General features: G+C 46.7%; 32 non-coding genes across 32 annotated transcripts; 16 read left to right on the forward strand and 16 right to left on the reverse strand.

The window, feature by feature from the left end:
- Positions 1-63: 63 nt before the first annotated feature.
- trnad-guc (transfer RNA aspartic acid (anticodon GUC)) lies at positions 64-135 on the reverse strand. Its single transcript has one exon. It is a non-coding gene; the product is annotated as a tRNA-Asp (tRNA).
- A 605-nt stretch (positions 136-740) lies between these two features.
- Positions 741-856, forward strand: LOC130421569 (U5 spliceosomal RNA). Its single transcript, XR_008906880.1, has one exon. It is a non-coding gene; the product is annotated as a U5 spliceosomal RNA (small nuclear RNA).
- Positions 857-1111: 255 nt separating this feature from the next.
- trnae-uuc (transfer RNA glutamic acid (anticodon UUC)) lies at positions 1112-1183 on the forward strand. Its single transcript has one exon. It is a non-coding gene; the product is annotated as a tRNA-Glu (tRNA).
- A 514-nt stretch (positions 1184-1697) lies between these two features.
- On the reverse strand, positions 1698-1769 carry trnaw-cca (transfer RNA tryptophan (anticodon CCA)). The gene has a single exon. It is a non-coding gene; the product is annotated as a tRNA-Trp (tRNA).
- A 483-nt stretch (positions 1770-2252) lies between these two features.
- trnad-guc (transfer RNA aspartic acid (anticodon GUC)) lies at positions 2253-2324 on the reverse strand. The gene has a single exon. It is a non-coding gene; the product is annotated as a tRNA-Asp (tRNA).
- Positions 2325-2929: 605 nt separating this feature from the next.
- LOC130421570 (U5 spliceosomal RNA) lies at positions 2930-3045 on the forward strand. The gene has a single exon (XR_008906881.1). It is a non-coding gene; the product is annotated as a U5 spliceosomal RNA (small nuclear RNA).
- Positions 3046-3300: 255 nt separating this feature from the next.
- trnae-uuc (transfer RNA glutamic acid (anticodon UUC)) lies at positions 3301-3372 on the forward strand. The gene has a single exon. It is a non-coding gene; the product is annotated as a tRNA-Glu (tRNA).
- A 514-nt stretch (positions 3373-3886) lies between these two features.
- trnaw-cca (transfer RNA tryptophan (anticodon CCA)) lies at positions 3887-3958 on the reverse strand. Its single transcript has one exon. It is a non-coding gene; the product is annotated as a tRNA-Trp (tRNA).
- Positions 3959-4441: 483 nt separating this feature from the next.
- On the reverse strand, positions 4442-4513 carry trnad-guc (transfer RNA aspartic acid (anticodon GUC)). The gene has a single exon. It is a non-coding gene; the product is annotated as a tRNA-Asp (tRNA).
- Positions 4514-5117: 604 nt separating this feature from the next.
- Positions 5118-5234, forward strand: LOC130421581 (U5 spliceosomal RNA). Its single transcript, XR_008906891.1, has one exon. It is a non-coding gene; the product is annotated as a U5 spliceosomal RNA (small nuclear RNA).
- An 839-nt stretch (positions 5235-6073) lies between these two features.
- trnaw-cca (transfer RNA tryptophan (anticodon CCA)) lies at positions 6074-6145 on the reverse strand. Its single transcript has one exon. It is a non-coding gene; the product is annotated as a tRNA-Trp (tRNA).
- Positions 6146-6628: 483 nt separating this feature from the next.
- On the reverse strand, positions 6629-6700 carry trnad-guc (transfer RNA aspartic acid (anticodon GUC)). The gene has a single exon. It is a non-coding gene; the product is annotated as a tRNA-Asp (tRNA).
- Positions 6701-7304: 604 nt separating this feature from the next.
- LOC130421582 (U5 spliceosomal RNA) lies at positions 7305-7421 on the forward strand. Its single transcript, XR_008906892.1, has one exon. It is a non-coding gene; the product is annotated as a U5 spliceosomal RNA (small nuclear RNA).
- Positions 7422-7675: 254 nt separating this feature from the next.
- On the forward strand, positions 7676-7747 carry trnae-uuc (transfer RNA glutamic acid (anticodon UUC)). The gene has a single exon. It is a non-coding gene; the product is annotated as a tRNA-Glu (tRNA).
- Positions 7748-8261: 514 nt separating this feature from the next.
- Positions 8262-8333, reverse strand: trnaw-cca (transfer RNA tryptophan (anticodon CCA)). Its single transcript has one exon. It is a non-coding gene; the product is annotated as a tRNA-Trp (tRNA).
- A 480-nt stretch (positions 8334-8813) lies between these two features.
- Positions 8814-8885, reverse strand: trnad-guc (transfer RNA aspartic acid (anticodon GUC)). Its single transcript has one exon. It is a non-coding gene; the product is annotated as a tRNA-Asp (tRNA).
- Positions 8886-9489: 604 nt separating this feature from the next.
- On the forward strand, positions 9490-9606 carry LOC130421583 (U5 spliceosomal RNA). Its single transcript, XR_008906893.1, has one exon. It is a non-coding gene; the product is annotated as a U5 spliceosomal RNA (small nuclear RNA).
- A 255-nt stretch (positions 9607-9861) lies between these two features.
- On the forward strand, positions 9862-9933 carry trnae-uuc (transfer RNA glutamic acid (anticodon UUC)). The gene has a single exon. It is a non-coding gene; the product is annotated as a tRNA-Glu (tRNA).
- Positions 9934-10447: 514 nt separating this feature from the next.
- trnaw-cca (transfer RNA tryptophan (anticodon CCA)) lies at positions 10448-10519 on the reverse strand. Its single transcript has one exon. It is a non-coding gene; the product is annotated as a tRNA-Trp (tRNA).
- Positions 10520-11002: 483 nt separating this feature from the next.
- On the reverse strand, positions 11003-11074 carry trnad-guc (transfer RNA aspartic acid (anticodon GUC)). The gene has a single exon. It is a non-coding gene; the product is annotated as a tRNA-Asp (tRNA).
- Positions 11075-11678: 604 nt separating this feature from the next.
- Positions 11679-11795, forward strand: LOC130421584 (U5 spliceosomal RNA). The gene has a single exon (XR_008906894.1). It is a non-coding gene; the product is annotated as a U5 spliceosomal RNA (small nuclear RNA).
- A 255-nt stretch (positions 11796-12050) lies between these two features.
- On the forward strand, positions 12051-12122 carry trnae-uuc (transfer RNA glutamic acid (anticodon UUC)). The gene has a single exon. It is a non-coding gene; the product is annotated as a tRNA-Glu (tRNA).
- Positions 12123-12636: 514 nt separating this feature from the next.
- trnaw-cca (transfer RNA tryptophan (anticodon CCA)) lies at positions 12637-12708 on the reverse strand. Its single transcript has one exon. It is a non-coding gene; the product is annotated as a tRNA-Trp (tRNA).
- A 483-nt stretch (positions 12709-13191) lies between these two features.
- On the reverse strand, positions 13192-13263 carry trnad-guc (transfer RNA aspartic acid (anticodon GUC)). The gene has a single exon. It is a non-coding gene; the product is annotated as a tRNA-Asp (tRNA).
- Positions 13264-13867: 604 nt separating this feature from the next.
- On the forward strand, positions 13868-13984 carry LOC130421585 (U5 spliceosomal RNA). The gene has a single exon (XR_008906895.1). It is a non-coding gene; the product is annotated as a U5 spliceosomal RNA (small nuclear RNA).
- Positions 13985-14822: 838 nt separating this feature from the next.
- Positions 14823-14894, reverse strand: trnaw-cca (transfer RNA tryptophan (anticodon CCA)). The gene has a single exon. It is a non-coding gene; the product is annotated as a tRNA-Trp (tRNA).
- A 479-nt stretch (positions 14895-15373) lies between these two features.
- Positions 15374-15445, reverse strand: trnad-guc (transfer RNA aspartic acid (anticodon GUC)). Its single transcript has one exon. It is a non-coding gene; the product is annotated as a tRNA-Asp (tRNA).
- Positions 15446-16048: 603 nt separating this feature from the next.
- On the forward strand, positions 16049-16165 carry LOC130421586 (U5 spliceosomal RNA). Its single transcript, XR_008906896.1, has one exon. It is a non-coding gene; the product is annotated as a U5 spliceosomal RNA (small nuclear RNA).
- A 255-nt stretch (positions 16166-16420) lies between these two features.
- On the forward strand, positions 16421-16492 carry trnae-uuc (transfer RNA glutamic acid (anticodon UUC)). The gene has a single exon. It is a non-coding gene; the product is annotated as a tRNA-Glu (tRNA).
- Positions 16493-17005: 513 nt separating this feature from the next.
- Positions 17006-17077, reverse strand: trnaw-cca (transfer RNA tryptophan (anticodon CCA)). Its single transcript has one exon. It is a non-coding gene; the product is annotated as a tRNA-Trp (tRNA).
- Positions 17078-18232: 1155 nt separating this feature from the next.
- LOC130421565 (U5 spliceosomal RNA) lies at positions 18233-18346 on the forward strand. The gene has a single exon (XR_008906876.1). It is a non-coding gene; the product is annotated as a U5 spliceosomal RNA (small nuclear RNA).
- A 253-nt stretch (positions 18347-18599) lies between these two features.
- Positions 18600-18671, forward strand: trnae-uuc (transfer RNA glutamic acid (anticodon UUC)). Its single transcript has one exon. It is a non-coding gene; the product is annotated as a tRNA-Glu (tRNA).
- The last annotated feature ends 1407 nt before the right edge of the window (positions 18672-20078 follow it).

The following is a 20078-nucleotide window of genomic DNA, read 5'->3' on the forward strand; positions in this document are numbered from 1 at the left end:
CCTGGCATACCTTGCTGCACATAAAAGCTGACAAAGCAGGAATGACCCAGAAGGACACTCAAGCTCCCCGTCGGGGAATCGAACCCCGGTCTTCCGCGTGACAGGCGGAGATACTGTCCACTATACTAACGAGGACTGGCTTGCAATTGCGGAAATGATTTTGTGCCGAACTGCAACCGATATCTCATAGCATTCTCTTTGGAAAAGATTAGTTTTTTGATATTGGATGTGTGCAGGAGGAAGGCTGCTAGCTTGGCTAATTTAGAGTGTTGTGCAGACTTTCTGAATCCTGCTTTGGACCTCGGTGGAATTGTCAACACATCATCACACTTTAATTTGTTGGTTAAAAGAAATTCAGTAGAGGAAGAAGGACGCCGTACTCTATCCATTTGCATTTTTCATTTGGCAGATGCTTTTATCCAAAGTAGGAGAGCATATGAACCATGTGTCAACACGCTAAACAGTACCATTGTTCTGATTCAGCTAGAGTTGTCGGAGATTGAAGGTTTGTATTTTATTTCTTGGCAGATCCAGATCCTAGTACCTGTGGTCGGTAGGATGCTAGCTTCAGGAACATCTCTTCAGACTTGGCTTTTGCAGGAATTTGTTGATGGAAGAGAACTTTGTCTCTTTGGCCCCTCCCAGAGTGAATTATCAGGTAGGAGCCTCGACCAAATATTAGCCCCTTGAACATTGCGGTGCGACATAGGAAGCACACTGGGCCGAGAGCTGGTGGGTGCAGCTCAAGTTTCTCTTGATCTACGCATAAATCTTCTGCCTTTTACGAAAGATTTCCGCAGAATGAAACCACTGTGAGTTTAATGTAATTTTGGACGGCTCCGCTCACAGCAGGCCTTCGTTATTGTGCCAAGAACCCGAGCGTTTTAGAATCTGCATCTGTCGGATTGCTTCTGCACATCGTTGTCTCCTAGCTGTTTTGGGACTCTTGGTTTCACCACGTTTGTTGCAAGTTTATTGTCAGCACCTGCTCAGATAGGTAGAAAATCTTCTGCGATGCACTTCAAATGTGTGATTGTTATTTCGCTTCCTCTGTGCTGGGAAACAGTTGAAGTGCACGTCGGCTCCAGGTCGGAAGAAGACAGCTAAGGCGTCCCATATGGTCTAGCGGTTAGGATTCCTGGTTTTCACCCAGGCGGCCCGGGTTCAACTCCCGGTATGGGAATTACCATTTTCTCAATTGGTTATTTTCAAATGAAAAAGCTGCTGTTTCACAGTGAGGCTCTGACGAGTAAGCTGTGTAGGAGGTCAAACAAATAGTCACTTATCTCGTATATCAGCCTTTCTTGGCACCTTCTACATTTTAACTCCTTTGCACAATCCAAATTTAAGTGAGCAAGCAGTATTTACCTTGTATTATATGGTGCGTCCTGAGGTCTCAGGCAACAAGTGCTGGACACAAAGTGCTGCGTTCTGGGTGCCGACAACTGAAAAGTACAGAAGGTACATCTGGGACAATTTTTACGAGATGTCTTTACACTATCTTGACGTTTTTAACCACACCTCTACATGGAGAAAACCTTAAACATCCAAAAGAGCTAAAGTGGGCAGTCATGTGGGTACAAAAAGCTCCCTTTGGTTCTAAAACATAATCTCGGTGAACGACTTCCTAGCAGCAATTAGTGTGCGACATCAGCCTCACGGTGTTGTCAATAAGCCGTACACGCAGAAAGAAATCTTGACCCCGACGTGATTTGAACACGCAACCTTGTGATCTGGAGTCAGACGCGCTACCGTTGCGCCACGTGGCCTCTCGCTGGGCAGTCGCCAACGATGGCGCCAGAGAGATGGACAGTTGCACGAAAGCCATCAGGAGACGGCGGCAGAAAGAGACGTCAGATTTGTTGTTCTCGGACAGAGCAACGGTTTGACTTGGAAAGAAACAGCAGAGGTTTGCAAAGTCATAACAACGAACGCCGCCGCACGAAAATATAGCGTCCGTCTTCCGAGAGCCGCCTTTGCAGCATAACGGTTAAGTCGTCAAGTGTTCAGTATTTTCCAAGAAGCTGCCTGACTGTTCTGTCACTAAGCCTGGGAACCGAGGCCTAGGTGAAAGACACCAAGATCAAAAGTCATTTGCACGTCCAACGTGGGGCTCGAGCACACGACGCTGAATCTTATCCTATACCGACCCTGACATTAAGAGTCTCATGTTCTACTGACAGAGCATGCCTGGCATACCTTGCTGCACATAAAAGCTGACAAAGCAGGAATGACCCAGAAGGACACTCAAGCTCCCCGTCGGGGAATCGAACCCCGGTCTTCCGCGTGACAGGCGGAGATACTGTCCACTATACTAACGAGGACTGGCTTGCAATTGCGGAAATGATTTTGTGCCGAACTGCAACCGATATCTCATAGCATTCTCTTTGGAAAAGATTAGTTTTTTGATATTGGATGTGTGCAGGAGGAAGGCTGCTAGCTTGGCTAATTTAGAGTGTTGTGCAGACTTTCTGAATCCTGCTTTGGACCTCGGTGGAATTGTCAACACATCATCACACTTTAATTTGTTGGTTAAAAGAAATTCAGTAGAGGAAGAAGGACGCCATACTCTATCCATTTGCATTTTTCATTTGGCAGATGCTTTTATCCAAAGTAGGAGAGCATATGAACCATGTGTCAACACGCTAAACAGTACCATTGTTCTGATTCAGCTAGAGTTGTCGGAGATTGAAGGTTTGTATTTTATTTCTTGGCAGATCCAGATCCTAGTACCTGTGGTCGGTAGGATGCTAGCTTCAGGAACATCTCTTCAGACTTGGCTTTTGCAGGAATTTGTTGATGGAAGAGAACTTTGTCTCTTTGGCCCCTCCCAGAGTGAATTATCAGGTAGGAGCCTCGACCAAATATTAGCCCCTTGAACATTGCGGTGCGACATAGGAAGCACACTGGGCCGAGAGCTGGTGGGTGCAGCTCAAGTTTCTCTTGATCTACGCATAAATCTTCTGCCTTTTACGAAAGATTTCCGCAGAATGAAACCACTGTGAGTTTAATGTAATTTTGGACGGCTCCGCTCACAGCAGGCCTTCGTTATTGTGCCAAGAACCCGAGCGTTTTAGAATCTGCATCTGTCGGATTGCTTCTGCACATCGTTGTCTCCTAGCTGTTTTGGGACTCTTGGTTTCACCACGTTTGTTGCAAGTTTATTGTCAGCACCTGCTCAGATAGGTAGAAAATCTTCTGCGATGCACTTCAAATGTGTGATTGTTATTTCGCTTCCTCTGTGCTGGGAAACAGTTGAAGTGCACGTCGGCTCCAGGTCGGAAGAAGACAGCTAAGGCGTCCCATATGGTCTAGCGGTTAGGATTCCTGGTTTTCACCCAGGCGGCCCGGGTTCAACTCCCGGTATGGGAATTACCATTTTCTCAATTGGTTATTTTCAAATGAAAAAGCTGCTGTTTCACAGTGAGGCTCTGACGAGTAAGCTGTGTAGGAGGTCAAACAAATAGTCACTTATCTCGTATATCAGCCTTTCTTGGCACCTTCTACATTTTAACTCCTTTGCACAATCCAAATTCAAGTGAGCAAGCAGTATTTACCTTGTATTATATGGTGCGTCCTGAGGTCTCAGGCAACAAGTGCTGGACACAAAGTGCTGCGTTCTGGGTGCCGACAACTGAAAAGTACAGAAGGTACATCTGGGACAATTTTTACGAGATGTCTTTACACTATCTTGACGTTTTTAACCACACCTCTACATGGAGAAAACCTTAAACATCCAAAAGAGCTAAAGTGGGCAGTCATGTGGGTACAAAAAGCTCCCTTTGGTTCTAAAACATAATCTCGGTGAACGACTTCCTAGCAGCAATTAGTGTGCGACATCAGCCTCAAGGTGTTGTCAATAAGCCGTACACGCAGAAAGAAATCTTGACCCCGACGTGATTTGAACACGCAACCTTGTGATCTGGAGTCAGACGCGCTACCGTTGCGCCACGAGGCCTCTCGCTGGGCAGTCGCCAACGATGGCGCCAGAGAGATGGACAGTTGCACGAAAGCCATCAGGAGACGGCGGCAGAAAGAGACGTCAGATTTGTTGTTCTCGGACAGAGCAACGGTTTGACTTGGAAAGAAACAGCAGAGGTTTGCAAAGTCATAACAACGAACGCCGCCGCACGAAAATATAGCGTCCGTCTTCCGAGAGCCGCCTTTGCAGCATAACGGTTAAGTCGTCAAGTGTTCAGTATTTTCCAAGAAGCTGCCTGACTGTTCTGTCACTAAGCCTGGGAACCGAGGCCTAGGTGAAAGACACCAAGATCAAAAGTCATTTGCACGTCCAACGTGGGGCTCGAGCACACGACGCTGAATCTTATCCTATACCGACCCTGACATTAAGAGTCTCATGTTCTACTGACAGAGCATGCCTGGCATACCTTGCTGCACATAAAAGCTGACAAAGCAGGAATGACCCAGAAGGACACTCAAGCTCCCCGTCGGGGAATCGAACCCCGGTCTTCCGCGTGACAGGCGGAGATACTGTCCACTATACTAACGAGGACTGGCTTGCAATTGTGGAAATGATTTTGTGCCGAACTGCAACCGATATCTCATAGCATTCTCTTTGGAAAAGATTAGTTTTTTGATATTGGATGTGTGCAGGAGGAAGGCTGCTAGCTTGGCTAATTTAGAGTGTTGTGCAGACTTTCTGAATCCTGCTTTGGACCTCGGTGGAATTGTCAACACATCATCACACTTTAATTTGTTGGTTAAAAGAAATTCAGTAGAGGAAGAAGGACGCCGTACTCTATCCATTTGCATTTTTCATTTGGCAGATGCTTTTATCCAAAGTAGGAGAGCATATGAACCATGTGTCAACACGCTAAACAGTACCATTGTTCTGATTCAGCTAGAGTTGTCGGAGATTGAAGGTTTGTATTTTATTTCTTGGCAGATCCAGATCCTAGTACCTGTGGTCGGTAGGATGCTAGCTTCAGGAACATCTCTTCAGACTTGGCTTTTGCAGGAATTTGTTGATGGAAGAGAACTTTGTCTCTTTGGCCCCTCCCAGAGTGAATTATCAGGTAGGAGCCTCGACCAAATATTAGCCCCTTGAACATTGCGGTGCGACATAGGAAGCACACTGGGCCGAGAGCTGGTGGGTGCAGCTCGAGTTTCTCTTGATCTACGCATAAATCTTCTGCCTTTTACGAAAGATTTCCGCAGAATGAAACCACTGTGAGTTTAATGTAATTTTGGACGGCTCCGCTCACAGCAGGCCTTCGTTATTGTGCCAAGAACCCGAGCGTTTTAGAATCTGCATCTGTCGGATGCTTCTGCACATCGTTGTCTCCTAGCTGTTTTGGGACTCTTGGTTTCACCACGTTTGTTGCAAGTTTATTGTCAGCACCTGCTCAGATAGGTAGAAAATCTTCTGCGATGCACTTCAAATGTGTGATTGTTATTTCGCTTCCTCTGTGCTGGGAAACAGTTGAAGTGCACGTCGGCTCCAGGTCGGAAGAAGACAGCTAAGGCGTCCCATATGTCTAGCGGTTAGGATTCCTGGTTTTCACCCAGGCGGCCCGGGTTCAACTCCCGGTATGGGAATTACCATTTTCTCAATTGGTTATTTTCAAATGAAAAAGCTGCTGTTTCACAGTGAGGCTCTGACGAGTAAGCTGTGTAGGAGGTCAAACAAATAGTCACTTATCTCGTATATCAGCCTTTCTTGGCACCTTCTACATTTTAACTCCTTTGCACAATCCAAATTCAAGTGAGCAAGCAGTATTTACCTTGTATTATATGGTGCGTCCTGAGGTCTCAGGCAACAAGTGCTGGACACAAAGTGCTGCGTTCTGGGTGCCGACAACTGAAAAGTACAGAAGGTACATCTGGGACAATTTTTACGAGATGTCTTTACACTATCTTGACGTTTTTAACCACACCTCTACATGGAGAAAACCTTAAACATCCAAAAGAGCTAAAGTGGGCAGTCATGTGGGTACAAAAAGCTCCCTTTGGTTCTAAAACATAATCTCGGTGAACGACTTCCTAGCAGCAATTAGTGTGCGACATCAGCCTCACGGTGTTGTCAACAAGCCGTACACGCAGAAAGAAATCTTGACCCCGACGTGATTTGAACACGCAACCTTCTGATCTGGAGTCAGACGCGCTACCGTTGCGCCACGAGGCCTCTCGCTGGGCAGTCGCCAACGATGGCGCCAGAGAGATGGACAGTTGCACGAAAGCCATCAGGAGACGGCGGCAGAAAGAGACGTCAGATTTGTTGTTCTCGGACAGAGCAACGGTTTGACTGGAAAGAAACAGCAGAGGTTGCAAAGTCATAACAACGAACGCCGCCGCACGAAAATATAGCGTCCGTCTTCCGAGAGCCGCCTTTGCAGCATAACGGTTAAGTCGTCAAGTGTTCAGTATTTTCCAAGAAGCTGCCTGACTGTTCTGTCACTAAGCCTGGGAACCGAGGCCTAGGTGAAAGACAACCAAGATCAAAAGTCATTTGCACGTCCAACGTGGGGGCTCGAGCACACGACGCTGAATCTTATCCTATACCGACCCTGACATTACGAGTCTCATGTTCTACTGACAGAGCATGCCTGGCATACCTTGCTGCACATAAAAGCTGACAAAGCAGGAATGACCCACAAGGACACTCAAGCTCCCCGTCGGGGAATCGAACCCCGGTCTTCCGCGTGACAGGCGGAGATACTGTCCACTATACTAACGAGGACTGGCTTGCAATTGCGGAAATGATTTTGTGCCGAACTGCAACCGATATCTCATAGCATTCTCTTTGGAAAAGATTAGTTTTTTGATATTGATGTGTGCAGGAGGAAGGCTGCTAGCTTGGCTAATTTAGAGTGTTGTGCAGACTTTCTGAATCCTGCTTTGGACCTCGGTGGAATTGTCAACACATCATCACACTTTAATTTGTTGGTTAAAAGAAATTCAGTAGAGGAAGAAGGACGCCGTACTCTATCCATTTGCATTTTTCATTTGGCAGATGCTTTTATCCAAAGTAGGAGAGCATATGGAACCATGTGTCAACACGCTAAACAGTACCATTGTTCTGATTCAGCTAGAGTTGTCGGAGATTGAAGATTTGTATTTTATTTCTTGGCAGATCCAGATCCTAGTACCTGTGGTCGGTAGGATGCTAGCTTCAGGAACATCTCTTCAGACTTGGCTTTTGCAGGAATTTGTTGATGGAAGAGAACTTTGTCTCTTTGGCCCCTCCCAGAGTGAATTATCAGGTAGGAGCCTCGACCAAATATTAGCCCCTTGAACATTGCGGTGCGACATAGGAAGCACACTGGGCCGAGAGCTGGTGGGTGCAGCTCGAGTTTCTCTTGATCTACGCATAAATCTTCTGCCTTTTACGAAAGATTTCCGCAGAATGAAACCACTGTGAGTTTAATGTAATTTTGGACGGCTCCGCTCACAGCAGGCCTTCGTTATTGTGCCAAGAACCCGAGCGTTTAGAATCTGCATCTGTCGGATTGCTTCTGCACATCGTTGTCTCCTAGCTGTTTTGGGACTCTTGGTTTCACCACGTTTGTTGCAAGTTTATTGTCAGCACCTGCTCAGATAGGTAGAAAATCTTCTGCGATGCACTTCAAATGTGTGATTGTTATTTCGCTTCCTCTGTGCTGGGAAACAGTTGAAGTGCACGTCGGCTCCAGGTCGGAAGAAGACAGCTAAGGCGTCCCATATGGTCTAGCGGTTAGGATTCCTGGTTTTCACCCAGGCGGCCCGGGTTCAACTCCCGGTATGGGAATTACCATTTTCTCAATTGGTTATTTTCAAATGAAAAAGCTGCTGTTTCACAGTGAGGCTCTGACGAGTAAGCTGTGTAGGAGGTCAAACAAATAGTCACTTATCTCGTATATCAGCCTTTCTTGGCACCTTCTACATTTTAACTCCTTTGCACAATCCAAATTCAAGTGAGCAAGCAGTATTTACCTTGTATTATATGGTGCGTCCTGAGGTCTCAGGCAACAAGTGCTGGACACAAAGTGCTGCGTTCTGGGTGCCGACAACTGAAAAGTACAGAAGGTACATCTGGGACAATTTTTACGAGATGTCTTTACACTATCTTGACGTTTTTAACCACACCTCTACATGGAGAAAACCTTAAACATCCAAAAGAGCTAAAGTGGGCAGTCATGTGGGTACAAAAAGCTCCCTTTGGTTCTAAAACATAATCTCGGTGAACGACTTCCTAGCAGCAATTAGTGTGCGACATCAGCCTCACGGTGTTGTCAACAAGCCGTACACGCAGAAAGAAATCTTGACCCCGACGTGATTTGAACACGCAACCTTCTGATCTGGAGTCAGACGCGCTACCGTTGCGCCACGAGGCCTCTCGCTGGGCAGTCGCCAACGATGGCGCCAGAGAGATGGACAGTTGCACGAAAGCCATCAGGAGACGGCGGCAGAAAGAGACGTCAGATTTGTTGTTCTCGGACAGAGCAACGGTTTGACTTGGAAAGAAACAGCAGAGGTTTGCAAAGTCATAACAACGAACGCCGCCGCACGAAAATATAGCGTCCGTCTTCCAGAGCCGCCTTTGCAGCATAACGGTTAAGTCGTCAAGTGTTCAGTATTTTCCAAGAAGCTGCCTGACTGTTCTGTCACTAAGCCTGGGAACCGAGGCCTAGGTGAAAGACACCAAGATCAAAAGTCATTTGCACGTCCAACGTGGGGCTCGAGCACACGACGCTGAATCTTATCCTACCGACCCTGACATTAAGAGTCTCATGTTCTACTGACAGAGCATGCCTGGCATACCTTGCTGCACATAAAAGCTGACAAAGCAGGAATGACCCACAAGGACACTCAAGCTCCCCGTCGGGGAATCGAACCCCGGTCTTCCGCGTGACAGGCGGAGATACTGTCCACTATACTAACGAGGACTGGCTTGCAATTGCGGAAATGATTTTGTGCCGAACTGCAACCGATATCTCATAGCATTCTCTTTGGAAAAGATTAGTTTTTTGATATTGGATGTGTGCAGGAGGAAGGCTGCTAGCTTGGCTAATTTAGAGTGTTGTGCAGACTTTCTGAATCCTGCTTTGGACCTCGGTGGAATTGTCAACACATCATCACACTTTAATTTGTTGGTTAAAAGAAATTCAGTAGAGGAAGAAGGACGCCGTACTCTATCCATTTGCATTTTTCATTTGGCAGATGCTTTTATCCAAAGTAGGAGAGCATATGAACCATGTGTCAACACGCTAAACAGTACCATTGTTCTGATTCAGCTAGAGTTGTCGGAGATTGAAGATTTGTATTTTATTTCTTGGCAGATCCAGATCCTAGTACCTGTGGTCGGTAGGATGCTAGCTTCAGGAACATCTCTTCAGACTTGGCTTTTGCAGGAATTTGTTGATGGAAGAGAACTTTGTCTCTTTGGCCCCTCCCAGAGTGAATTATCAGGTAGGAGCCTCGACCAAATATTAGCCCCTTGAACATTGCGGTGCGACATAGGAAGCACACTGGGCCGAGAGCTGGTGGGTGCAGCTCGAGTTTCTCTTGATCTACGCATAAATCTTCTGCCTTTTACGAAAGATTTCCGCAGAATGAAACCACTGTGAGTTTAATGTAATTTTGGACGGCTCCGCTCACAGCAGGCCTTCGTTATTGTGCCAAGAACCCGAGCGTTTTAGAATCTGCATCTGTCGGATTGCTTCTGCACATCGTTGTCTCCTAGCTGTTTTGGGACTCTTGGTTTCACCACGTTTGTTGCAAGTTTATTGTCAGCACCTGCTCAGATAGGTAGAAAATCTTCTGCGATGCACTTCAAATGTGTGATTGTTATTTCGCTTCCTCTGTGCTGGGAAACAGTTGAAGTGCACGTCGGCTCCAGGTCGGAAGAAGACAGCTAAGGCGTCCCATATGGTCTAGCGGTTAGGATTCCTGGTTTTCACCCAGGCGGCCCGGGTTCAACTCCCGGTATGGGAATTACCATTTTCTCAATTGGTTATTTTCAAATGAAAAAGCTGCTGTTTCACAGTGAGGCTCTGACGAGTAAGCTGTGTAGGAGGTCAAACAAATAGTCACTTATCTCGTATATCAGCCTTTCTTGGCACCTTCTACATTTTAACTCCTTTGCACAATCCAAATTCAAGTGAGCAAGCAGTATTTACCTTGTATTATATGGTGCGTCCTGAGGTCTCAGGCAACAAGTGCTGGACACAAAGTGCTGCGTTCTGGGTGCCGACAACTGAAAAGTACAGAAGGTACATCTGGGACAATTTTTACGAGATGTCTTTACACTATCTTGACGTTTTTAACCACACCTCTACATGGAGAAAACCTTAAACATCCAAAAGAGCTAAAGTGGGCAGTCATGTGGGTACAAAAAGCTCCCTTTGGTTCTAAAACATAATCTCGGTGAACGACTTCCTAGCAGCAATTAGTGTGCGACATCAGCCTCACGGTGTTGTCAACAAGCCGTACACGCAGAAAGAAATCTTGACCCCGACGTGATTTGAACACGCAACCTTCTGATCTGGAGTCAGACGCGCTACCGTTGCGCCACGAGGCCTCTCGCTGGGCAGTCGCCAACGATGGCGCCAGAGAGATGGACAGTTGCACGAAAGCCATCAGGAGACGGCGGCAGAAAGAGACGTCAGATTTGTTGTTCTCGGACAGAGCAACGGTTTGACTTGGAAAGAAACAGCAGAGGTTTGCAAAGTCATAACAACGAACGCCGCCGCACGAAAATATAGCGTCCGTCTTCCGAGAGCCGCCTTTGCAGCATAACGGTTAAGTCGTCAAGTGTTCAGTATTTTCCAAGAAGCTGCCTGACTGTTCTGTCACTAAGCCTGGGAACCGAGGCCTAGGTGAAAGACACCAAGATCAAAAGTCATTTGCACGTCCAACGTGGGGCTCGAGCACACGACGCTGAATCTTATCCTATACCGACCCTGACATTAAGAGTCTCATGTTCTACTGACAGAGCATGCCTGGCATACCTTGCTGCACATAAAAGCTGACAAAGCAGGAATGACCCACAAGGACACTCAAGCTCCCCGTCGGGGAATCGAACCCCGGTCTTCCGCGTGACAGGCGGAGATACTGTCCACTATACTAACGAGGACTGGCTTGCAATTGCGGAAATGATTTTGTGCCGAACTGCAACCGATATCTCATAGCATTCTCTTTGGAAAAGATTAGTTTTTTGATATTGGATGTGTGCAGGAGGAAGGCTGCTAGCTTGGCTAATTTAGAGTGTTGTGCAGACTTTCTGAATCCTGCTTTGGACCTCGGTGGAATTGTCAACACATCATCACACTTTAATTTGTTGGTTAAAAGAAATTCAGTAGAGGAAGAAGGACGCCGTACTCTATCCATTTGCATTTTTCATTTGGCAGATGCTTTTATCCAAAGTAGGAGAGCATATGAACCATGTGTCAACACGCTAAACAGTACCATTGTTCTGATTCAGCTAGAGTTGTCGGAGATTGAAGATTTGTATTTTATTTCTTGGCAGATCCAGATCCTAGTACCTGTGGTCGGTAGGATGCTAGCTTCAGGAACATCTCTTCAGACTTGGCTTTTGCAGGAATTTGTTGATGGAAGAGAACTTTGTCTCTTTGGCCCCTCCCAGAGTGAATTATCAGGTAGGAGCCTCGACCAAATATTAGCCCCTTGAACATTGCGGTGCGACATAGGAAGCACACTGGGCCGAGAGCTGGTGGGTGCAGCTCGAGTTTCTCTTGATCTACGCATAAATCTTCTGCCTTTTACGAAAGATTTCCGCAGAATGAAACCACTGTGAGTTTAATGTAATTTTGGACGGCTCCGCTCACAGCAGGCCTTCGTTATTGTGCCAAGAACCCGAGCGTTTTAGAATCTGCATCTGTCGGATTGCTTCTGCACATCGTTGTCTCCTAGCTGTTTTGGGACTCTTGGTTTCACCACGTTTGTTGCAAGTTTATTGTCAGCACCTGCTCAGATAGGTAGAAAATCTTCTGCGATGCACTTCAAATGTGTGATTGTTATTTCGCTTCCTCTGTGCTGGGAAACAGTTGAAGTGCACGTCGGCTCCAGGTCGGAAGAAGACAGCTAAGGCGTCCCATATGGTCTAGCGGTTAGGATTCCTGGTTTTCACCCAGGCGGCCCGGGTTCAACTCCCGGTATGGGAATTACCATTTTCTCAATTGGTTATTTTCAAATGAAAAAGCTGCTGTTTCACAGTGAGGCTCTGACGAGTAAGCTGTGTAGGAGGTCAAACAAATAGTCACTTATCTCGTATATCAGCCTTTCTTGGCACCTTCTACATTTTAACTCCTTTGCACAATCCAAATTCAAGTGAGCAAGCAGTATTTACCTTGTATTATATGGTGCGTCCTGAGGTCTCAGGCAACAAGTGCTGGACACAAAGTGCTGCGTTCTGGGTGCCGACAACTGAAAAGTACAGAAGGTACATCTGGGACAATTTTTACGAGATGTCTTTACACTATCTTGACGTTTTTAACCACACCTCTACATGGAGAAAACCTTAAACATCCAAAAGAGCTAAAGTGGGCAGTCATGTGGGTACAAAAAGCTCCCTTTGGTTCTAAAACATAATCTCGGTGAACGACTTCCTAGCAGCAATTAGTGTGCGACATCAGCCTCACGGTGTTGTCAACAAGCCGTACACGCAGAAAGAAATCTTGACCCCGACGTGATTTGAACACGCAACCTTCTGATCTGGAGTCAGACGCGCTACCGTTGCGCCACGAGGCCTCTCGCTGGGCAGTCGCCAACGATGGCGCCAGAGAGATGGACAGTTGCACGAAAGCCATCAGGAGACGGCGGCAGAAAGAGACGTCAGATTTGTTGTTCTCGGACAGAGCAACGGTTTGACTTGGAAAGAAACAGCAGAGGTTTGCAAAGTCATAACAACGAACGCCGCCGCACGAAAATATAGCGTCCGTCTTCCGAGAGCCGCCTTTGCAGCATAACGGTTAAGTCGTCAAGTGTTCAGTATTTTCCAAGAAGCTGCCTGACTGTTCTGTCACTAAGCCTGGGAACCGAGGCCTAGGTGAAAGACACCAAGATCAAAAGTCATTTGCACGTCCAACGTGGGGCTCGAGCACACGACGCTGAATCTTATCCTATACCGACCCTGACATTAAGAGTCTCATGTTCTACTGACAGAGCATGCCTGGCATACCTTGCTGCACATAAAAGCTGACAAAGCAGGAATGACCCACAAGGACACTCAAGCTCCCCGTCGGGGAATCGAACCCCGGTCTTCCGCGTGACAGGCGGAGATACTGTCCACTATACTAACGAGGACTGGCTTGCAATTGCGGAAATGATTTTGTGCCGAACTGCAACCGATATCTCATAGCATTCTCTTTGGAAAAGATTAGTTTTTTGATATTGGATGTGTGCAGGAGGAAGGCTGCTAGCTTGGCTAATTTAGAGTGTTGTGCAGACTTTCTGAATCCTGCTTTGGACCTCGGTGGAATTGTCAACACATCATCACACTTTAATTTGTTGGTTAAAAGAAATTCAGTAGAGGAAGAAGGACGCCGTACTCTATCCATTTGCATTTTTCATTTGGCAGATGCTTTTATCCAAAGTAGGAGAGCATATGAACCATGTGTCAACACGCTAAACAGTACCATTGTTCTGATTCAGCTAGAGTTGTCGGAGATTGAAGATTTGTATTTTATTTCTTGGCAGATCCAGATCCTAGTACCTGTGGTCGGTAGGATGCTAGCTTCAGGAACATCTCTTCAGACTTGGCTTTTGCAGGAATTTGTTGATGGAAGAGAACTTTGTCTCTTTGGCCCCTCCCAGAGTGAATTATCAGGTAGGAGCCTCGACCAAATATTAGCCCCTTGAACATTGCGGTGCGACATAGGAAGCACACTGGGCCGAGAGCTGGTGGGTGCAGCTCGAGTTTCTCTTGATCTACGCATAAATCTTCTGCCTTTTACGAAAGATTTCCGCAGAATGAAACCACTGTGAGTTTAATGTAATTTTGGACGGCTCCGCTCACAGCAGGCCTTCGTTATTGTGCCAAGAACCCGAGCGTTTTAGAATCTGCATCTGTCGGATTGCTTCTGCACATCGTTGTCTCCTAGCTGTTTTGGGACTCTTGGTTTCACCACGTTTGTTGCAAGTTTATTGTCAGCACCTGCTCAGATAGGTAGAAAATCTTCTGCGATGCACTTCAAATGTGTGATTGTTATTTCGCTTCCTCTGTGCTGGGAAACAGTTGAAGTGCACGTCGGCTCCAGGTCGGAAGAAGACAGCTAAGGCGTCCCATATGGTCTAGCGGTTAGGATTCCTGGTTTTCACCCCGGCCCGGGTTCAACTCCCGGTATGGGAATTACCATTTTCTCAATTGGTTATTTTCAAATGAAAAAGCTGCTGTTTCACAGTGAGGCTCTGACGAGTAAGCTGTGTAGGAGGTCAAACAAATAGTCACTTATCTCGTATATCAGCCTTTCTTGGCACCTTCTACATTTTAACTCCTTTGCACAATCCAAATTCAAGTGAGCAAGCAGTATTTACCTTGTATTATATGGTGCGTCCTGAGGTCTCAGGCAACAAGTGCTGGACACAAAGTGCTGCGTTCTGGGTGCCGACAACTGAAAAGTACAGAAGGTACATCTGGGACAATTTTTACGAGATGTCTTTACACTATCTTGACGTTTTTAACCACACCTCTACATGGAGAAAACCTTAAACATCCAAAAGAGCTAAAGTGGGCAGTCATGTGGGTACAAAAAGCTCCCTTTGGTTCTAAAACATAATCTCGGTGAACGACTTCCTAGCAGCAATTAGTGTGCGACATCAGCCTCACGGTGTTGTCAACAAGCCGTACACGCAGAAAGAAATCTTGACCCCGACGTGATTTGAACACGCAACCTTCTGATCTGGAGTCAGACGCGCTACCGTTGCGCCACGAGGCCTCTCGCTGGGCAGTCGCCAACGATGGCGCCAAGAGATGGACAGTTGCACGAAAGCCATCAGGAGACGGCGGCAGAAAGAGACGTCAATTTGTTGTTCTCGGACAGAGCAACGGTTTGACTTGGAAAGAAACAGCAGAGGTTTGCAAAGTCATAACAACGAACGCCGCCGCACGAAAATATAGCGTCCGTCTTCCGAGAGCCGCCTTTGCAGCATAACGGTTAAGTCGTCAAGTGTTCAGTATTTTCCAAGAAGCTGCCTGACTGTTCTGTCACTAAGCCTGGGAACCGAGGCCTAGGTGAAAGACACCAAGATCAAAAGTCATTTGCACGTCCAACGTGGGGCTCGAGCACACGACGCTGAATCTTATCCTATACCGACCCTGACATTAAGAGTCTCATGTTCTACTGACAGAGCATGCCTGGCATACCTTGCTGCACATAAAAGCTGACAAAGCAGGAATGACCCAAGGACACTCAAGCTCCCCGTCGGGGAATCGAACCCCGGTCTTCCGCGTGACAGGCGGAGATACTGTCCACTATACTAACGAGGACTGGCTTGCAATTGCGGAAATGATTTTGTGCCGAACTGCAACCGATATCTCATAGCATTCTCTTTGGAAAAGATTAGTTTTTTGATATTGGATGTGTGCAGGAGGAAGGCTGCTAGCTTGGCTAATTTAGAGTGTTGTGCAGACTTTCTGAATCCTGCTTTGGACCTCGGTGGAATTGTCAACACATCATCACACTTTAATTTGTTGGTTAAAAGAAATTCAGTAGAGGAAGAAGGACGCCGTACTCTATCCATTTGCATTTTTCATTTGGCAGATGCTTTTATCCAAAGTAGGAGAGCATATGAACCATGTGTCAACACGCTAAACAGTACCATTGTTCTGATTCAGCTAGAGTTGTCGGAGATTGAAGATTTGTATTTTATTTCTTGGCAGATCCAGATCCTAGTACCTGTGGTCGGTAGGATGCTAGCTTCAGGAACATCTCTTCAGACTTGGCTTTTGCAGGAATTTGTTGATGGAAGAGAACTTTGTCTCTTTGGCCCCTCCCAGAGTGAATTATCAGGTAGGAGCCTCGACCAAATATTAGCCCCTTGAACATTGCGGTGCGACATAGGAAGCACACTGGGAGAGAGCTGGTGGGTGCAGCTCGAGTTTCTCTTGATCTACGCATAAATCTTCTGCCTTTTACGAAAGATTTCCGCAGAATGAAACCACTGTGAGTTTAATGTAATTTTGGACGGCTCCGCTCACAGCAGGCCTTCGTTATTGTGCCAAGAACCCGAGCGTTTTAGAATCTGCATCTGTCGGATTGCTTCTGCACATCGTTGTCTCCTAGCTGTTTTGGGACTCTTGGTTTCACCACGTTTGTTGCAAGTTTATTGTCAGCACCTGCTCAGATAGGTAGAAAATCTTCTGCGATGCACTTCAAATGTGTGATTGTTATTTCGCTTCCTCTGTGCTGGGAAACAGTTGAAGTGCACGTCGGCTCCAGGTCGGAAGAAGACAGCTAAGGCGTCCCATATGGTCTAGCGGTTAGGATTCCTGGTTTTCACCCAGGCGGCCCGGGTTCAACTCCCGGTATGGGAATTACCATTTTCTCAATTGGTTATTTTCAAATGAAAAAGCTGCTGTTTCACAGTGAGGCTCTGACGAGTAAGCTGTGTAGGAGGTCAAACAAATAGTCACTTATCTCGTATATCAGCCTTTCTTGGCACCTTCTACATTTTAACTCCTTTGCACAATCCAAATTCAAGTGAGCAAGCAGTATTTACCTTGTATTATATGGTGCGTCCTGAGGTCTCAGGCAACAAGTGCTGGACACAAGTGCTGCGTTCTGGGTGCCGACAACTGAAAAGTACAGAAGGTACATCTGGGACAATTTTTACGAGATGTCTTTACACTATCTTGACGTTTTTAACCACACCTCTACATGGAGAAAACCTTAAACATCCAAAAGAGCTAAAGTGGGCAGTCATGTGGGTACAAAAAGCTCCCTTTGGTTCTAAAACATAATCTCGGTGAACGACTTCCTAGCAGCAATTAGTGTGCGACATCAGCCTCACGGTGTTGTCAACAAGCCGTACACGCAGAAAGAAATCTTGACCCCGACGTGATTTGAACACGCAACCTTCTGATCTGGAGTCAGACGCGCTACCGTTGCGCCACGAGGCCTCTCGCTGGGCAGTCGCCAACGATGGCGCCACAGAGATGGACAGTTGCACGAAAGCCATCAGGAGACGGCGGCAGAAAGAGACGTCAGATTTGTTGTTCTCGGACAGAGCAACGGTTTGACTTGGAAAGAAACAGCAGAGGTTTGCAAAGTCATAACAACGAACGCCGCCGCACGAAAATATAGCGTCCGTCTCCGAGAGCCGCCTTTGCAGCATAACGGTTAAGTCGTCAAGTGTTCAGTATTTTCCAAGAAGCTGCCTGACTGTTCTGTCACTAAGCCTGGGAACCGAGGCCTAGGTGAAAGACACCAAGATCAAAAGTCATTTGCACGTCCAACGTGGGGCTCGAGCACACGACGCTGAATCTTATCCTATACCGACCCTGACATTAAGAGTCTCATGTTCTACTGACAGAGCATGCCTGGCATACCTTGCTGCACATAAAGCTGACAAAGCAGGGATGACCCACAAGGACACTCAAGCTCCCCGTCGGGGAATCGAACCCGGTCTTCCGCGTGACAGGCGGAGATACTGTCCACTATACTAACGAGGACTGGCTTGCAATTGCGGAAATGATTTTGTGCCGAACTGCAACCGATATCTCATAGCATTCTCTTTGGAAAAGATTAGTTTTTTGATATTGGATGTGTGCAGGAGGAAGGCTGCTAGCTTGGCTAATTTAGAGTGTTGTGCAGACTTTCTGAATCCTGCTTTGGACCTCGGTGGAATTGTCAACACATCATCACACTTTAATTTGTTGGTTAAAAGAAATTCATAGAGGAAGAAGGACGCCGTACTCTATCCATTTGCATTTTTCATTTGGCAGATGCTTTTATCCAAAGTAGGAGAGCATATGAACCATGTGTCAACACGCTAAACAGTACCATTGTTCTGATTCAGCTAGAGTTGTCGGAGATTGAAGATTTGTATTTTATTTCTTGGCAGATCCAGATCCTAGTACCTGTGGTCGGTAGGATGCTAGCTTCAGGAACATCTCTTCAGACTTGGCTTTTGCAGGAATTTGTTGATGGAAGAGAACTTTGTCTCTTTGGCCCCTCCCAGAGTGAATTATCAGGTAGGAGCCTCGACCAAATATTAGCCCCTTGAACATTGCGGTGCGACATAGGAAGCACACTGGGCCGAGAGCTGGTGGGTGCAGCTCGAGTTTCTCTTGATCGCATAAATCTTCTGCCTTTTACGAAAGATTTCCGCAGAATGAAACCACTGTGAGTTTAATGTAATTTTGGACGGCTCCGCTCACAGCAGGCCTTCGTTATTGTGCCAAGAACCCGAGCGTTTTAGAATCTGCATCTGTCGGATTGCTTCTGCACATCGTTGTCTCCTAGCTGTTTTGGGACTCTTGGTTTCACCACGTTTGTTGCAAGTTTATGTCAGCACCTGCTCAGATAGGTAGAAAATCTTCTGCGATGCACTTCAAATGTGTGATTGTTTTTCGCTTCCTCTGTGCTGGGAAACAGTTGAAGTGCACGTCGGCTCCAGGTCGGAAGAAGACAGCTAAGGCGTCCCATATGGTCTAGCGGTTAGGATTCCTGGTTTTCACCCAGGCGGCCCGGGTTCAACTCCCGGTATGGGAATTACCATTTTCTCAATTGGTTATTTTCAAATGAAAAAGCTGCTGTTTCACAGTGAGGCTCTGACGAGTAAGCTGTGTAGGAGGTCAAACAAATAGTCACTTATCTCGTATATCAGCCTTTCTTGGCACCTTCTACATTTTAACTCCTTTGCACAATCCAAATTCAAGTGAGCAAGCAGTATTTACCTTGTATTATATGGTGCGTCCTGAGGTCTCAGGCAACAAGTGCTGGACACAAAGTGCTGCGTTCTGGGTGCCGACAACTGAAAAGTACAGAAGGTACATCTGGGACAATTTTTACGAGATGTCTTTACACTATCTTGACGTTTTTAACCACACCTCTACATGGAGAAAACCTTAAACATCCAAAAGAGCTAAAGTGGGCAGTCATGTGGGTACAAAAAGCTCCCTTTGGTTCTAAAACATAATCTCGGTGAACGACTTCCTAGCAGCAATTAGTGTGCGACATCAGCCTCACGGTGTTGTCAACAAGCCGTACACGCAGAAAGAAATCTTGACCCCGACGTGATTTGAACACGCAACCTTGATCTGGAGTCAGACGCGCTACCGTTGCGCCACGAGGCCTCTCGCTGGGCAGTCGCCAACGATGGCGCCAGAGAGATGGACAGTTGCACGAAAGCCATCAGGAGACGGCGGCAGAAAGAGACGTCAGATTTGTTGTTCTCGGACAGAGCAACGGTTTGACTTGGAAAGAAACAGCAGAGGTTTGCAAAGTCATAACAACGAACGCCGCCGCACGAAATATAGCGTCCGTCTTCCGAGAGCCGCCTTTGCAGCATAACGGTTAAGTCGTCAAGTGTTCAGTATTTTCCAAGAAGCTGCCTGACTGTTCTGTCACTAAGCCTGGGAACCGAGGCCTAGGTGAAAGACACCAAGATCAAAAGTCATTTGCACGTCCAACGTGGGGCTCGAGCACACGCGCTGAATCTTATCCTCTACCGACCCTGACATTAAGAGTCTCATGTTCTACTGACAGAGCATGCCTGGCATACCTTGCTGCACATAAAAGCTGACAAAGCAGGAATGACCCACAAGGACACTCAAGCTCCCCGTCGGGGAATCGAACCCGGTCTTCCGCGTGACAGGCGGAGATACTGTCCACTATACTAACGAGGACTGGCTTGCAATTGCGGAAATGATTTTGTGCCGAACTGCAACCGATATCTCATAGCATTCTCTTTGGAAAAGATTAGTTTTTTGATATTGGATGTGTGCAGGAGGAAGGCTGCTAGCTTGGCTAATTTAGAGTGTTGTGCAGACTTTCTGAATCCTGCTTTGGACCTCGGTGGAATTGTCAACACATCATCACACTTTAATTTGTTGGTTAAAAGAAATTCAGTAGAGGAAGAAGGACGCCGTACTCTATCCATTTGCATTTTTCATTTGG

This window comes from Triplophysa dalaica, chromosome 5 (genome assembly GCF_015846415.1).
Source record: "Triplophysa dalaica isolate WHDGS20190420 chromosome 5, ASM1584641v1, whole genome shotgun sequence".
Classification (NCBI taxonomy): domain Eukaryota; kingdom Metazoa; phylum Chordata; class Actinopteri; order Cypriniformes; family Nemacheilidae; genus Triplophysa; species Triplophysa dalaica.